The following is a 6,085-nucleotide window of genomic DNA, read 5'->3' as shown; positions in this document are numbered from 1 at the left end:
CCAGACGGTACCTTCATGCTGAGCAGGCATTCAAAGAAGATTTCCTTCTCTTCTTTGGTAAGAGCGTAGCTGGCCTGACCCTGATGTATGTCGTCTTTTCCGTGCATACGTTGCTGGTCCTCCCGTGCCTCTGGTGTATCTTTTGTCTTCCCATACACGCCCAAAAAGCCAAGCAGGGTAACGCAAAGATTCTTCGTCACGTGCATCACGTCGATTGAGGAGAGGACCTCTAGGTCTTTCCAATACGGCAGGTCCCAAAATATAGATTTCTTCTTCCACATGGGTGCGCGTCCGTCAGCGTCCTTCGGAACAGGTTGTCCGTCAGAACCCTTTCCAAAGATTACCTTCAAATCCTTGACCATATCATGTACATCAGCACCAGTACGGTGCGCGAGGCTTCGTCCGGTGATCCGCCTCACCTTTGAAATGCTTGCCTTTCTTTCTTACGGGATGCCTGCTCGGAAGAAATCGACGATGTCCCAGGTACACATTTTTCTTACAACTATTCAAATATATACTGTCGGTATCATCCAAACAGTGCGTGCATCCGCCGTATCCCTTATTTGTCTGTCCTGAAAGGTTACTGAGAGCAGGCCAATCATTGATGGTCACGAACAGCAACGCCTTTAGGTCAAATTCTTCCCCCATGTGCTCATCCCACGCACGTACACCTGTTCCATTCCATAGTTGTAAGAGTTCTTCAACTAATGGCCTTAGGTACACATCAATATCGTTGCCGGGTTGCTTAGGGCCTTGGATGAGCACTGACATCATAATGAACTTCCGCTTCATGCACAACTAAGGAGGAAGGTTATACAAAGATAGAGTCACAGGCCACGTGCTATGGTTGCTGCTCTGCTCCCCAAAAGTATTAATGCCATCTGCGCTTAGACCAAACCATACGTTCCTTGGGTCACCTGCAAACTCCTCCCAGTACTTTCTCTCAATTTTTCTCCACCGCGAACCGTTAGAGGGTACTCTCAACTTTCCGTCTTTCTTACGGTCTTCTGCGTGCCACCGCATCGCCTTCGCATGATCTTTGTTTTGGAACAAACGTTTCAACCGTGGTATTATAGGAGCATACCACATTACCTTGGCAGGAATCTTCTTCTTGGGGCGCTCACCCTCGACATCACCAGGGTCATCGCGACTGATCTTATAACGCAATGCACCGCATACCGGGCAAGCATTCAAATCCTCATACTCACCGCGGTAGAGGATGCAGTCATTAGGGCATGCATGTATCTTTTGCACCTCTAACCCTAGAGGGCAGACAGCCTTCTTTGCTTCATACGTACTCTCGGGCAATTCGTTGTCCTTTGGAAGCATATTCTTTATCATTACCAGCAACTTTCCAAATCCCTTGTCAGATACACCATTCTCTGCCTTCCATTGCAGCAATTCAAGTGTGGTGCCCAACTTCTTTTTGTCAGCTTTGCAATTCGGGTACAACAATTTCTTGTGATCCTCTAACATGCGCTGCAACTTCATCCTCTCCAGATCACTTGCGCAGTTTCTCTTTGCATCGGCAATGGCCCGACCTAGATCATCAGCGGGCTCATCTGATGCCTCTTCTTCAGCTTCTTTCTGCATTGTCGGCTCAGCTTCTTCCCCCATTGTTGTATCATCGTATTCAGGGAACCCATGGCCAGGATAGCCGTCGTCGTCCTCTTCTTCTTCATTATCTTCCATCATAACCCCTATTTCTCCGTGCTTGGTCCAAACATTATAGTGGGACATGAAACCGGACTCAAATAGGTGGACGTGAATGGTTCTTGACATAGAGTAACTGTGACCATTCTTACAGCCAGCACATGGACAAGGCATAAAACCATCCGCCCGCTTGTTTGCCTCAGCGGCAAGCAGAAAAGTATGCAGGCCATTAATGAACTCGGGAGAGCATCTGTCATCATACATCCATTGTCGGCTCATCTTCATTACACAACACCGAATAGACCAAATTAATACAAGTTCATACATAAAGTTCATATACAACACTTAATTAAATGCAACATACAAATAACTCTCTAGCTAAAGAATTTAAATGCAACAACAAATGCGATGAAGATCGCAATTAAGGTAACAATTGATCCAACAGCATAATGATACCAAGCCACACTATCAATGGCATATTTTCTAATCTTTCTAATCTTCAACCTCATTTTCTCCATCTTGATCTTGTGATCATCGACGACATCGGCAACATGCAACTCTAATTCCATCTTCTCCCCCTCAATTCTTTTCAATTTTTCTTTCAAATACTCGTTTTCTCTTTCAACTAAATTTAACCTCTCGACAATAGGGTCGGTTGGAATTTCCGGTTCACATATCTCCTAGATAAAAATATCTATGTCAACTTGATGGGCATAATTTGTCATAAACACGAAATGCAACAACTAGTTTTAAAAGAGAATATACCACATCCGAATCATAACAAGGACGAGGGCCGACGGGGATGGATATCAAAACCATGGCACTATGTATAACAAACAACGTACGGGTAAGATAATTATACGAGTAACTATATATCCAAATCACATAAACATCAATTTGGTAATGTAAAACATTCATGAACAAGAGCCTCACCAGAAGGTGGTGCCGGCGACGGGACGGTGCGGGCGATCGATGGTGGTTACGACGGAGATTTAGAAGGCACTAAGTAAACCACACCTACATATGAAAACTAAGTGTTATTTTTGTGCTCAAATTGCATATAAATCAAATACTAGCAAATATAATTATTCCTCCCAAATTAATCACTATACAAAGCATTGCAAGAGCTAATCTAGCAATGAGAGTTGAAAGGACAAAGTTGCTAACCTTTGTGATCATTTGAATGGATGGGGGCCTTCAAATCTTGACAAATTTTGGGCAAAATTTGTGAGGAGCTCGAGGAGAGAGGAGGAAGAACAGAGAAAGTGAGGGGAAAGGGGAAGAACAGAGTGGCTCGGGGGGACGAAGGGTTTATGTACGTCGACCTTTAGTACCGGTTCGTGCCACGAACCGGTACTAAAGGTGCTGGACGGGCCCCAGACTGACAACACCCTGCCACCACCCTCTTTAGTACCGGTTCGTGGCACGAACCGGTACTATAGGTTCGCCACGAACCGGTACTAATTAGAACGGCCGGCTAGCCGTTGGAACCAGTACTATTGGACACATTAGTGCCGGCTCAAAACCAAACCGGCACTAATGTGTCTCATATTAGGTCCTTTTTCTACTAGTGGAAGCGAATGATGAGCAAGTCTCCAAAGAAAAATCCTTATCTTTGATGGGACCTTCAGCTTCCATAATGAGCACCAGGATTTTTCATCTCTTTCAGAATGTGATGAACCACTTCCTCCCTGCAAATATTCCTCCCTCTGTAGTTTAGTTTCCAGCAAGAATTTGTATGTCGAGCTTACTGTGAATTTTCCCGTCTTGTCCGAATACCATGCCCAGAAATCATCTTTGTTGCGGGTGCAAGTGGGGATCTTCAGAATGGCATTCGCATCAATGGAAAGAAAAACAGCCCTGACCAGTGCCTCGTTCCATGTTGTCGTGGCTGGAGACAGTAGCTCAGATACATACCTCGGAGGATCTGCCACAAGAGAGGTGATTGGTGCCGAGTGTAACAGATGATGGCGCCAAGCGCCCACGGCCTCTTGCAACACATGAATGTTTTTCCTATTTAGAAAAAAAGTAGGGGTATCAAATGTTTCTGTTTCTATAAAACAAATTTGGTTATGTTCATGTCCAAGTGTGTTTCTTCTCTCCTTCTGTGAACTTTTTTTTAGGGAATTTTGTGAACTGTGAGCAGGTTTTTTTTTGGGGAATGAAACTGTGAGCAGGTGAGAGATAATAGCACTAAAACACAGGGCTCTAAAGTCCAATAGTAGACGACAGGCCCAACCCAGACGGTTGGGCCTGACCGAGTAGCTTCTCCTCCTGTCCGGTCTCCCGCATATAAATACGACCCTGCTGCTACCTAGATTTGTTGTCGGCGGCCGCAATATCCATTGCCATCCGGAACATAACACCACCACAGCGCTGAGAGCATCTCTAACAGCCGCGCTAAAAGACGCGTGCATGTGGTAAATTGGCTCCAGTGACGGCGGAAAACGATTGCGCACGCGGGAAAAGGCGGCAGCTTGCGCGCTAGATTTAACGCACCGCGTCCGGTGCGCCTATAAAATTGCAGCGCCCTCTGCCGCTCTTTCTTGCTCCCTCTACTGCTTTATCTCCTCGCCGCCGACACAACACCACCGCGACACCATGCCGCCTCGCCGCCGGGGAGGTTCGGGCTACCACGGCGTCCGCGTGCGTCCGTCCGGCACCTACTCCGCCTCGATTCGGTCGGGCGGCGGCGTGCGCCCCGGCCTCGGAACCTTCGACACCGCCCAGGATGGCGCGAGCGTACGACGCTGCTGCGTGGCGCCTTCGGCGGTCCCCTTGGGACATGATCTTCACCGACGTGGCGATGCGTGAGCGGGCACAGGAGTTGGCGCCTTCCCCGCGGCTTATCACTGACGAGGATCATCGCAAAAACCGGAGGCGGGAACGCCGTCTCAGCCTGGCCGAGATGGACGAGGAAGCCATGGCGCTATGGAGGCAACGCTTCCCGCAAGACATCATCAATGAGGAACAGTTCTTTTCCGAGAGGAGGGCGGCGAGGGAGGAGAGGAGGAAGGATTGAGCCGCCTATCGCGAGAACAAGCGAACACGGAAGACGGTCGCTAAATACAACATCGCGCTAGGAGATGCGTCGTCCTAGGACTCCCGCGACGAGCGGTTCCTTGACGCCTATGCTCAGACGATGAAGGAGGACATCACCGAGGCAGAGTCCGAGTCGGAGAATGACGAGTAGTAGTAGTCTTTCGTTTTATTTTGTATCGTAGAAGCAGGCTATGTGCCGAACTATCTTCATATTTCTATGCTCAGAACCAAATATGTATCGAATCGCAGTTCATCTTAAGGAAAACAAAATAAAATATAGCGCGCCTGCTGAAGCGGTTCGGGCGCGCTTTATTTTACGGCGCATCGCTGCGCGTAAAACCTGGCACACCCGACGCTGTATTTTGATTTTTAGCGCGCCGCGTGTTGCGCGCCCATTGAAGATGCTCTGACTTCTTAATGGCAACGACGCATCAACAGCCTGCTGGTCGCCCCTCCCTCGCCGCCCGCCGTGGTCTCCCGCCGTCACGGCCGGGCGAAGACGGCCTGCTCGTGCTCGCCAACGACGCACCCGGGCTCCTTCCGCTGCGCGATGCACCGGGGGGCCTCGCCGGCGCCGGCGTCGAGCGAGCTGCACGACGCGAGGCGGTCGACGATGGCCAACTCGCTGGTGCGCACCACTTCGGTCGAGGGTGGAGGCCACGTCCGGCGCGCGCCGGCCGCCCTTGTCTGCCCCTCCTCGCACCACCAGGCACCAGCGCAGCCGCGCCTCCTTCCGCGCCCTGCCCAGCCGCCTCTCCGCCATGTCCACCGCCGCCGCCGAGCCTTCCCCATCGCCACCGCTGTGATTCGTCAAACCGTGTAGTACTTCGCGCGCCTCGCCACCACAAATTTGCGTCTAATCATTCGTGTCCGGTAGTTGTATGTCACTGCTCTATTATCTACTGCCGGAAGATTTGTAACAGCGCATCCATCATCCGTGCATTGGCTTACCGGAAGACCTGCATTTCGCCACAATTCATCCATGGCTCGCTTGCTATTTCGTACAGAACATAGCTGGCTCGACGCCATTGATGGAATGAGACCAATCCAAGGGCTAATCTTTGTTGGCTTTTCTTTATAGGAGAAACTCCGTGAGCACCACGCGTCCGTGCCCGGACTCGAACTCGGGTGGGCCGGCAGCAACCTCAGCTACCCAGCCAACGGGTCGACGCCCCGTCCTCAACTTTATCAATTATCAAGCTGCTTAAAGAAAATGAATTAAATGATCGACTTTGAGAGGGTGCTGTTTAATGATTGACATTTGTGTTCGACCAATTCACGACAGAATAAGACAGAATAAGCCGTGTGTTGTGTGCGGATGAACAGTACTGGTCCCTATTTTGAACCTTGCTTGACAAGCCTGTCTGTGTGTTCAACGCATTTGCCCCCC

Source organism: Triticum dicoccoides, chromosome 4A (genome assembly GCF_002162155.2).
Source record: "Triticum dicoccoides isolate Atlit2015 ecotype Zavitan chromosome 4A, WEW_v2.0, whole genome shotgun sequence".
NCBI classification, from domain to species: Eukaryota; Viridiplantae; Streptophyta; class Magnoliopsida; order Poales; family Poaceae; genus Triticum; species Triticum dicoccoides.
This window is presented reverse-complemented; position numbering follows the sequence as displayed.